This window comes from Prunus avium, chromosome 4 (assembly GCF_965620075.1).
Source record: "Prunus avium chromosome 4, drPruAviu1.hap1.1, whole genome shotgun sequence".
NCBI classification, from domain to species: Eukaryota; Viridiplantae; Streptophyta; class Magnoliopsida; order Rosales; family Rosaceae; genus Prunus; species Prunus avium.
The window spans coordinates 14786141-14798324 of NC_142287.1; the positions used below are offsets into that span (position 1 = coordinate 14786141).

A 12184-nucleotide genomic window follows, 5' to 3' on the forward strand; every position below is an offset into this window, starting at 1 on the left:
CATCCGTATGACCTTTAACTCAAGGACGTCATTTTCCCGCTTTACTTGAAACAACTCGGACCTCAACAAGCTTACCAGCTTGTTCAACTCATCAAGATCAGCACATGAAGAAGGAATTGACTCTGCCGAGACAACAGCAGGGCGATCCTGTGGCCAACTCCAATATGATTGTCTCATTTCCTCTTCACTCGGACGTAGCGCCCGCAACTGAACTGACTGTTTCAGAATACAGACAATATTCATATTCAATCATTCTACTTAATAATTTCATTGAATCTTATAAACAGTTTCAAGGGCTGCAAACCAAACCTCTTTGCTCTGGAAAAAATAATTGTTCAACTTCCTCATCTTGGGCATAGACGTAGTCGTTCTCCATCGCAAAATACGCGGGACAGCTGTTGGATCAACAACCTTGCAGTAATTCAGGTCCACCATTCTAGGAATTAATTCATATACCCAAATCTACACAATTCACAGGACAAAAGTCATTATTTAAGTTTTAAAGTTCACAAAGCATAACTGACATGAACATTATTACCATGTACCTGGAAAGCATACGTGAAACCTTTAAAACTCCACCCACCCCTTTGCACTTCACCATGCTTATGCTTCTTGCCCTTCTCATTTTTCCGGCTTGTTCCCGTTACCTTACTTTTCCCCTTCTCTCTTTCCTCTTCATTTTCAAAGCTTTTCGTATACTTTGTTGGTGCAGAAAATAGACTGTCTTGGGTTTTGTCAAACGACACCGAACCCCACGGATACCTGTTGAACGCATCCAAGTCCTCTACAAGGGTCAGGTAATTTACATTGATGTTCAAATGCTTGTCCCTTCCCAAAACCACTAACTCAGCAAAGTAAACAAGAGCTAGCTTGTAGACGTCATCTCTCTCTTTGCACCTCATAAATGCTTCTTCTAAAGCATTGCATGTAATTCCTTCGTCTATAAAATATCTTTTCTGAAGTCTAATTTCAGCACTTTCTCCACTGGAAACTTCAGGCACTTCCCCAAAACGAAGCCCCGAGATCAAACAGAAATCCTGACGAGTAAACTGAGCAACGTCGCACCCTATTAAGAAACTCAGTCCATCCAAGTCTTTCACACCCTGCCCCGCGACTCGACGCAACACAACTCCATGCACAATTTGCCCGCTAAACTGAATCTTGTCTATATTCAGAAGATGGCCAAAGCATGATGTCTTGAATTGTTCTAATTGTTCCGCACTCAACTTCGCTCGAATTGCAGCTAGGGTTGAATTTGCATGTGAGCAGTTGTTCACCCGTGACGCATATGCCTCTGACTCTGGCCATACCAGCTGCACGTTGGATCCCATTTCCTAAAATACAAGATGAAATAACGTTAACACATATACTACCACCACGTATTTGCACAATCATATTGGTATTTAGTATTTACATAACTAGTCAACCAGGCACATTACAAATTTTATGAAGTACATGCGCATAGGGATTACTGATCACAGCCTTTAACATCATCAAAGCAATATGACAAATTTTGTGCAAATACCTGTTAATGCAATGATTCTGTGAATTACAACCAATAGCATGTGTTTTATTTTTGGATACAAACTCCAATCAATGGTTGATGCATGAGTGAGTGTGAGTGCAATCTAGGCAAGTTCTGCACTTCACACACATGACAATTATTGTCATCTCATACACAACACAAAATAAATAAATAAATAAGAAAGATAGTGGAAGGAAGCAAAGCAAAGCATCTGCTCTGCTATCTGCTTGCTAAGCCATTGCCACATCCTTCTTTCTTTCTAGCTTTTTCTTTAGTCAGCCACTATGATCATGGATCAACCTTCATTTCAAATGCTTTGCACTTTTATTCATGACTTTATTATTATATCTTCTCATTTTTCACAGGCAAATTTAGCAACAAGGGAAATAATATTTATTTCAAAAAATATATATATTCTAGCGCCAGAGATATGTTATTGACATGTTATTGACTTGAGGGTCTCCTCCAATTCAACACCATTATCTTATTCATATCATTATTGATTTGTTATTGACATGTTATTAACATGTTGTTGACTTTATTTTCATTCATTTTTTAACATATACACAAGCAAAAATTAACATGCAAGTGAAGCACAAGGAAGAGATGCCAAATCCAACAACATTGATGGTACAAATTGGGGAAAACCTTTACTCTAACCCTAAACTCAAATTCCATAAATTACTCACCAAATGCTGGTTATTGAACAATCGCAAGGTGTCTGTGCGGGGTCTTTGTGCGGCTTTGCTCCACAAATGGAACCTTTCACTTCCAACAAATACGTCCCCTTCCACTGCTTCACCACTTCACTGTTTCGGAATCCACGCCTTTGTCCCTTCCACTTAGAGAATGGAGTTGCGTTGCGTTCAACCGTTGCCTTCAACCGTCGTTAACCGTTGCCTTCAACCTTTTCTCAGAGCCTACCAATTTCTCAGAGCTATGGGGATGGGTTTTTTCTGTTCAAACTTCGAACTGATTTTTTCTGTTCAAACTTCGAACTTGCCTCTTTTTTCTTTTTTTTTGGGACCAACTTCAATGCTGGATATTAAATTCGGGTTTGGGTTCCTCACATACCCGATTGCAAAACTTTATCTCAATTCTCCCTAGCCTTTGGATTGATCTGATGGCTATAAAGTGAACCCCTTATAACTTACCACTTATAACTTTCCACTCATTATAGTCTAGCCTCAAAGAAAGTGGTGTACAGCCACCTTTTTTTTTCTTTGGTTTTGTTTGTTTTGACTTTTCTTCATGAGATTTTCTATTTAAACCCCGAATTTCTCTTTGTTCACCCCAATACTTAAATTATTAAGCTGTAAGTTTTATTATTGTGTAAAAAGACAAAAAAGGTCATCCAACTTAAAAAATACAAACTATACACACACCCCACACACCCCCCAACTCTTCAAATTAAGTTTTAGAAAAATACAAACTCTTCTACATCATATTGCCAGATTACTTTTCTCTTTTAAAGACGCATAACATTGACGAGCCTACCTCTTTGAAATATGCGCAGGAGCTGATGGAAAAACTTGTTGATTGTTTCGCTGTAATGATCTTATTCTCTTCCCTTTGTTGATTGCTTTTTTTTTTTTTTTTTTTTTTTTGGGTACTCTTGGCTGTTGATTGCTTGGTTGTTTTGATTTTTGATTTAAAATGTATACATGATGTTTTGATAAAGCTCCTCTCTTTCTCTAGAAAAATATGATTTTAGGCGACCACCTGTGAGTCTGAGCACCACCTGCGTATTATGACAGATACAAGTGCAGAAAAATCTCATTTGATACATCTGATTTTTCTGCATATTTAGTGATAAGGCTAAAACCATGTAGATATTAACATTAAGCAGATATTCTTAAGTTGAGACTGCAACTCTAGAGTATCTATAAGTTCCTTTCATTCTTTTTGCCAAGTAAGTTTCTTGAATCTTATAAAATATTATACCAATGATCACATAAATTCCAAGTATATACCCTTCATACGAAATTTCACTGAGATTGAGTATCAAAAACAGCAAGCTCTTGACAAAGATTGAAAGAAACAGAATATGATTTAAAAAACAGAGTTGGAAAAGGGCAGCATGTAGTCATTGTCTACAGGTCAACGGCAGCATATAAAATCATTTATGATGTACATTCCCATGAAGTCTCTCTCACAGTTGTAAATTTCCTCAAAAGATACTATTTTAGCTAATCAAAAATAAAAAACACTGACCAATTGCTTAACCTTGACAAGTACCATTTAAATATCCCAATGCTTTCCAGAAGTTCATGGAGATTAATCGTGTATTTCATCTAATATAAAAGCATTGCTTAACTGAAATTCATTGCTTAATTGTGGGGTTTAAATAGAAAATCTTTTTTTATTTTTTATTTTTTCAGCTTGGGGTGTATTTAAGGGTAGTTTGGGAAAATAGTGGGGTTTACTTAGAAATTGTGAAAATTTAAATTAAAAGTTGGGGTGAACTTAGAACATGGGGTGAACTAAGAGAAGTGTGGGGTTTAAATATAAAATCTCTTCTTCATTTGCTTTTCCTCTTTTGGTTTGTTGCTGCCAACAACACCAAGCTGCCACAAAAAGACGTGGCTGTCATCTTTTTTCCTCTTTTTTTTTTTTTGTTTGTTGCTGGGAGTAAGACACAACCAGGCAGAGTTCTTCTAGCTTTTTGATTTCGTGGTGGGTTCACCCCTACATCCTCGTATGTGCCATCTTCATCGCGGAAATGTCCAAGTCAAAATCAAACCTCTACTCTTGATTTCCTTGCAAAGACACCAGATTTGGTTTGGTTTTGTGATGATTGAAACCACCATGACAATCCTCACAGATTGAACGTTTGTTTAAGATGCTTGAAGGCATCGTAGAGGCCCACTGGTCCTGCTTGCTATTTGGGATGCCTAAAGGTATCGTAGAGAGACCCAACGGTCTAATGTCTTCGAACGTTGAATGCATCCCAGAGGTGCCCAGATGCCTTGAGAGAAGAGAGATAAATCGAGTACATGTTGTTGACGCCAAAAACTGGTTCACAGGCCTTAAGGGTCAACTTAGTAATTTTATGCCTTCGGCGTAGAATGGCCTCGGTAGGGAGCATGATCTGCAAAAAGAGAATACGCTCGGTAAGACCTGGGGCACCGGTGTGGTACCAGCCGAAGGCTCTCCGATGCTTAAGTAAGTACGGGTTTAGAAAGTTCAACTGGCAGATCAATAGGCTTGTATGCCGTAAGTTCTGATCACCTCTGTTTTGGGGTAGTTGGCCTCTTTTATAGGCCTTGGGAGGCGTGCACTTTGTTGATAATTTCGATGTGGGACTGTGGACGTCGCTTGGGAGCATGCCACGCGTCTCAAGAAGGGGCGTTGCCCTAATGGAGCGATCGGTAGGTCAGGTGCCGAGGGCGTCCCTGACCAGGCTCGATTTCCTCCACGTGTCTCGTTCTCATTGGCTGTTCATTTTGGGTATAAACACATTTTCCATGGAACAGTAAGGTTATCTTCTTCTGACATCGAATCCTCCTCTGTTCCTGCAGCTGTTTCTCCCATTGATTTCCTTCCGTTTGGCAGAGCTTTTATTGAATGGGAATCATCCCATGGATTTGCTATCCATATATGTGATTCAAGGGTTGCCACCCAACATGGATTTCATATCCAAGAAAATGATTTGAGGGTTGCCACCCATGGATTTATCACCCAAGAAAAAGATTTGAGGGTTGCCACCCATCTTGGATTAATCATCCAAGAAAAATGATTTTGAGGGTTGCCACGCAATATGGAGGATCTGAAGAGAGAAGCTTCATGCACTACTACAAAAAGGGCAAAAGACGACCAGAAAAAGACGACGGTAGAACAAAAAACCGTCGTGGATAAGTGACTTAAACAACTAAAAAATGGAGATACTATTGAGAATTTTTTTATAACGACGCACACAAATAAAAAAGCGTCGTCTTATTAAAAAGCTTTTCTTCAGAGTTAAAATCTGACCAAAAAACAACGACAGCAGGTATGACAAGCGTCGTCTTTTAAAAATCAAGTGTCCTTTTTTTGGTAAAGACATGGTTGTTTTGAAAGAACTGTCGTCTATTATAAGTAAAGACGACGGTTTTTTTATAAAAAGGGTCGTCTATTATTAAGTAAAGACGACCCTTTTTATATGAAAAGGGTCGTCTATTATGAAGTAAAGACGACCCTTTTTATATGAAAATGGTCGTCTATTATTAAGTAAAGACGACGGTTTTTTTTATAAAAAGGGTCGTCTATTATTAAGTAAAGACGACGGTTTTTTTTATAAAAAGGGTCGTGTATTATGAAGTAAAGACGACGGTGTTTTTATAAAAAGGGTCGTGTATTATGAAGTAAAGACGACCTTTTTTATATAAAAAGGGTCGTGTATTATGAAGTAAAGACGACCCTTTTTATATGAAAATGGTTGTATATTATTAAGTAAAGACGACCCTTTTTTTATAAAAAGGGTCGTCTATTATATGTAAAGACGACGGTTTTTTTTATAAAAGAGTCGTCTATTATAAGTAAAGACGACGGTTTTTTTTATAAAAAGGGTCGTCTATTATATGTAAAGACGACGGTTTTTTTATAAAAAGGGTCGTCTATTATTAAGTAAAGACGACGGGTTTTTTTATAAAAAGGGTCGTGTATTATGAAGTAAAGACGACCCTTTTTATATAAAAAGGGTCGTCTATTATGAAGTAAAGATGACGGTTTTTTTTTAAAAAGGGTCGTCTATTATGAAGTAAAGATGACGGTTTTTTTAAAAAAGGGTCGTCTATTATATGAAAAGATGACGGTTTGTTTTTAAAAAGGGTCGTCTATTGTGAAGTTAAGATGACGGTTTTTTAAAAACAAGATTTAACGGTTATTTCAACTCTGATTTTGATGATTTTTTACAGCTACACTCCTTGACCCTATATGAATACAATGACTGCATTCGATCGCCAATTTAAAATATTTACACTAGTGGATACCACAAAATCTTATGTTATATTTAATGAAAGTATAAATAAACTCTTAATTGTTAGTGAATATATTGTTTTGATGGCATACGCATTCTACGAAACTAGTTTCAACGATCCAACCGTCAAATTTGTTTGTTTACACTTCGAGATCATATACGCCAAAAATCGGAAAAAAAATAAATAAATCAGAGATCAAGTAACGGGACAAAACATTTCGACGGTTATAAACGAAAAATCAAGATTTAACGGTTATTTCAACTCTGATTTTGATGATTTTTTATAGCTACACTCCCTGACCCTATATGAATACAATGACTGCATTCGATCGTCAATTTAAAATATTTACACTAGTGGATACCACAAAATCTTATGTTATATTTAATGAAAGTATAAATAATCTCTTAATTGTTAGTGAATATATTGTTTTGATAGCATACGCATTCTACGAAACTAGTTTCAACGATCCAACCGTCAAACTTGTTTGTTTACACATCGAGATCATATACGCCAAAAATCGGAAAAAAAAATAAATCAGAGATCAAGTAACGTGACAAAACATTTCGACGGTTATAAACGAAAAATCAATATTTAACGGTTATTTCAACTCTGATTTTGATGATTTTTTACAGCTACACTCCTTGACCCTATATGAATACAATGACTATATTCGATCGTCAATTTAAAATATTTACACTAGTGGATACCACCAAATCTTATGTTATATTTAATAAAAGTATAAATAAACTCTTAATTGTTAGTGAATATATTGTTTTGATGGCATACGCATTCTACGAAACTAGTTTCAACGATCCAATCGTCAAATTTGTTTGTTTACACTTCGAGATCATATACGCCAAAAATCGGAAAAAATAAACATTCATAGATTAAGTAATAGGACAAAACTTTTCGACGGTTATAAACGAAAAATCACGATTTAACGGTTATTTCAACTCTGATTTTGATGTTTTTTTACAGCTACACTCCTTGACCCTATATGAATACAATGACTGCATTCGATCTTCAATTTAAAATATTTACACTAGTGGATACCACAAAATCTTATGTTATATTTAATGAAAGTATAAATAATCTCTTAATTGTTAGTGAATATATTGTTTTGATGGCATACGCATTCTACGAAACTAGTTTCAACGATCCAACCGTCAAACTTTTTTGTTTACACATCGAGATCATATACGCCAAAAATCGGAAAAAAAAAAAAATCAGAGATCAAGTAACGTGACAAAACATTTCGACGGTTATAAACGAAAAATCAAGATTTAACGGTTATTTCAACTCTGATTTTGATGATTTTTTACAGCTACACTCCTTGACCCTATATGAATACAATGACTGCATTCGATCGTCAATTTAAAATATTTACACTAGTGGATACCACCAAATCTTATGTTATATTTAATAAAAGTATAAATAAACTCTTAATTGTTAGTGAATATATTGTTTTGATGGCATACACATTCTACGAAATTAATTTCAACGATCCAACCGTCAAACTTGTTTGTTTACACATCGAGATCATATACGCCAAAAATCGGAAAAATAAATAAATCAGAGATCAAGTAACGGGACAAAACATTTCGACGGTTATAAATGAAAAATCAAGATTTAACGGTTATTTTAACTCCGATTTTGATGATTTTTTTACAGCTACATTCCTTGACCCTATATGAATACAATGACTCAATTTGATCTTCAATTTAAAATATTTACACTAGTGGATACCACAAAATCTTATGTTGTATTTAATGAAAGTATAAATAAAAAAGGGTCGTCTATTGTGAAGTAAAGATGACGGTTTTTTTAAAAAAAGGGTTGTCTATTATGAAGTAAAGATGACGCTTTTTAAAAAAAAGGGTCGTCTATTGTGAAGTAAAGATGACGGTTTTTAAAAAAAATTGTCGTCTATTATGAAGTAAAGACGACTCTTTTTATATGAAAATGGTCGTCTATTATAAAATAAAGACGACCCTTTTTATATAAAAAGGGTCGTCTATTATATGTAAAGACGACTCTTTTTATATGAAAATGGTCGTCTATTATGAAGTAAAGACGACCCTTTTTATATAAAAAGGGTCGTTTATTATGAAGTAAAAACGACCCTTTTTATATGAAAATGGTCGTTTATTATGAAGTAAAGACGACCCTTTTTATATAAAAAGGGTCGTCTATTATATGTTAAGATGACGGTTTTTTTTATAAAAGCGTCGTCTTTTAAAACACGCTAAAAAATGGCCGCTTAAGTGAATTCGCGCTCGACAAATTTTCAAATTTTCACCCGTCTTTGAAAACCTTATCTCTCATTAACAAGCGTCGTCTTTTAAAACACACTAAAAAAAGGCTACTTAAGTGAATTCGCGCTCGACAAATTTTCAGATTTTCCCCCGTCTTTGAAAACCTTATCTCTCCCTCCTTGAAACCCTCCTGCACTCTCTAAAACACCCTCATGAAACTCTCTACAAAATCATCAAAAAATCGATATCAATGAAGGAGTTGAGAGATTGAGGTCTTCGCAGATCCATAAGATGTAGAGGGAGGTTCTGTATTTGAGAATCAAAGCTGGTTGAAAGGTTTGATTTGAAAGATCTCGCTCTCAGGCACTCAACTCGCTCATCAAACTCAGCGACTCGATCTAGAAAGACTTATGGAAATCGGTATATATATGTTTGTTCATGTATTGTGCTAATTTCGTGGGATTTAAGTGAGTTTCTCATTTGGGTTTTTTATAAATATGCACAGTGTTGCGTAGATACAGCTCCACCAAAATGGATTAAGCTGCATCCTCAACTTGTGATACTCGCAAGTGCACGAGCCGTTTGGTAGTATAGCATATGTAAGTGCGAGGTCGATCCCACGAGGATTGGTGATTGAATGATTCAATTCATTTTCCCTACACAAAACAGACATGAAAAAGAAGGGAAATAAATAAAACAAGGAAGAAAGAAATAACTAACTCAAGCAGATAAGTTCCCAAGTTCAATTAGATTAACGGATTGATTCTAGCTAATGTATGATTAAGCCATGGTGTGTGGTCATAACCTTGTGTTCCTAATTCCCTAATTTGATCATTTGTTGTCTAACCTAAAATTAAGCATTAGGAACCCATTAAGCATAGAAGAACAATTTAAACAACCAAGCATGTATCTAATCCCTATTGTCGAATGTCCATACATACTCTTCCTATTCATAGTTCAATTCGAATTAAAGTATGGTGTCTACTCTTAATTCAAACCAAGATAGCTAACATGCAAGCCTAAATGGTGATCAATCATTCAAACTAGCATATTAACTTATAAGCATAATGAATAAGAACAAAAATCATAATTGAAACTTGGAAACTAATCAAACTTGAAACTAAAGAAAAGAATTTACATAACAATGAAAATTAAAGTAGAACTTGGAAAGACTTAAAGGAAAATTTCAGCACAAAGATCTCATTATAACAATTGAAAACTAGAAAGAGAAACTAAGAGAATTTGAGGGAGAGAAGGGAAGGGAGCTCTAGAGAAGTGTTTGAGAGCTCCCCCCCTTGGGGTGTTATTACAAGCTTAGAGAACTTCCCTATTTATAGGCCTAGGGGAAGTGAAAATCAGAATTCAATAAGACTAATGCATACAACACTTGAATTATAAAATCTGAAATGGTTGATGCACTTGTATTAGAAAATCTGAAATGGGTGATGCACTTGTATTAGAAAATCTTGAATTGGTTGATGCACTTCACCACTAAATCCCACCAGCAGCCCTAGCTCATCTTCATGTCACCATGACCAAGCTTCCAACCAGAAATGATAGCTCATACCTAGCTCACCATGACCAAGCATCCAACCAGCACATGCTGAGGTCAGCATGACCAGCAACTTCAAGGGCTTACAACTTAGGCTTCTCTTAATCAAATTAGGACTTTAAGCACTCTAAATTGAAGTTCAGAATGTCTTCTTTCCAGCCATATGTTATTTGGGCCAATCCAAGGTCGGAGGAAGAAGATAAGGCCGAAACAAATTGCTAACTCATTTTCCGCGCTGATAAGATCCATCCTGAGCATGGTTCTGTGTTTGCTAGGTAACGGACTCCAAATTTATCCAATGGGGCTGAATTTTGGATATGTTATAGTACACACCAATTGGAACAACTTTCATGAAGAATGTGGCCTCATCCGAGCTATGTAGGTTGCTGAAACAAAGCTTGCAATATGACCTACGGAACTGGACTGGCAGGGGGCTGTAGCCATAATGAATTTGTCTTTAAGCTCTTCATCAATTCATCCAAATTAGGCCTTAACATGCTTGAATTGCATGAATTATGTTCTCCAAAGCCATCATTGTTACCTAAAGCTCAATTAACTGAAAGATAAACACAAAAAGGATTAAAAGCACAAGTTTAACTAAAAAACATAACCAAATCATAAGCTAGAAGGGTAAGAAATAATATACAATTATGAACCGATCAAATACCCCCAAACCTAGATTTTGCTAGTCCTCGAGCAAAACAACACAAAACAAAGTTAAAAACAAAACTAGAAGTTAACTAAACCACTTTCGTAGGTAACTCGATTGCATTTAGCATATGCAACAAGCCTTTAAACCTCTAGGCATCCCTAGTAGGAGGAGTTGTGTCTCCTGAGGGTTTAATAGATACGATACCCACAAACGTTTTTCTAACTCTACAAAACAAAATGGTTAGAAAACTTATTAGATTTGTTAGTCCTTAAGAAAAATAAAAATAAAAATAATTATACAAACAAAAATAAAAACAAAAACCAAAAAATAAATAAATAAAATAAATAAATAAAAACAAAACAAAAGTAAGACTCAAAACAATCTTCCCGAACATTTTCTGAAGAGAAATGACTCATGCACATGACTCAAAAGTTTTTAACAATAAAAACTCAATTTTAGACATTATTCACAAAGCGGCAAAGTTCAAAACATAATATGCTCAAAGTGTAGTAGTGTGATAGCCAAATGCAACAAATTCCCCAATCTTAGTTTTCACACAATTTCAAAAATCATACAAAGCACAAGTTCAACTTCAAATCTCACCAAAGTTGTCCTCTCACAAATGAATCACTCAGAAGAGGGCTATAATGCAACACTCAGTTATAAACATGAGATTAGAGTTAAACCATAAAGACTTAACTCAAAATAGAAAGATGAAGAACTTGCATTAATATGATCTCAAGAAGGATGCCAAACACTTAAAAGCAGAAAATGAATGCAATTCAACCACATGACATTTAAGATCAATTTAGGTCTTTAGTAAAGGTTGTAATTGGGCCAAGGGAGTAAGGTGAGTAAGAAATGAAAGGTATGGATAATACAAAGTCCAAGGAACTCGCAATGTAAGAGCATAAAATAATTGTTTACAAGACTTCGAATCATCACGATTAGATTTTTTCTTTTACATGATCAAAACTCCTTATACCTTCATTTACATTGATTGATACTCCTTTCCTTTAATTGAACAAACACCAATTTATTTTGAAGGCCCAAAAATGAAATTTCAATCAACCACCACTTAAATTTTCTCTTTTCTTTCACCAATTGTGTGATTTTTTTTTTCTTCGAAATGTAACACCCATTCCCAAACTTAGTATGAAAAACACATCCCAATTAAAGCTCATGAGTTCCTTAGAAAGGTAAATATTTGTTTTTCGGGCTAAGGCGAGGAAATAAAATTGG

At 35.4% G+C, this 12184-nt stretch overlaps 1 long non-coding RNA gene across 1 annotated transcript; it reads right to left on the reverse strand.

The window, feature by feature from the left end:
* On the reverse strand, positions 1 to 666 carry LOC110747161 (uncharacterized). The gene is made up of 3 exons (XR_015835464.1): positions 546 to 666; positions 310 to 462; positions 1 to 216 (listed from the first exon to the last, which is right to left on the reverse strand). It is a non-coding gene; the product is annotated as an uncharacterized LOC110747161 (long non-coding RNA).
* Between the last annotated feature and the right edge of the window lie 11518 nt (positions 667 to 12184).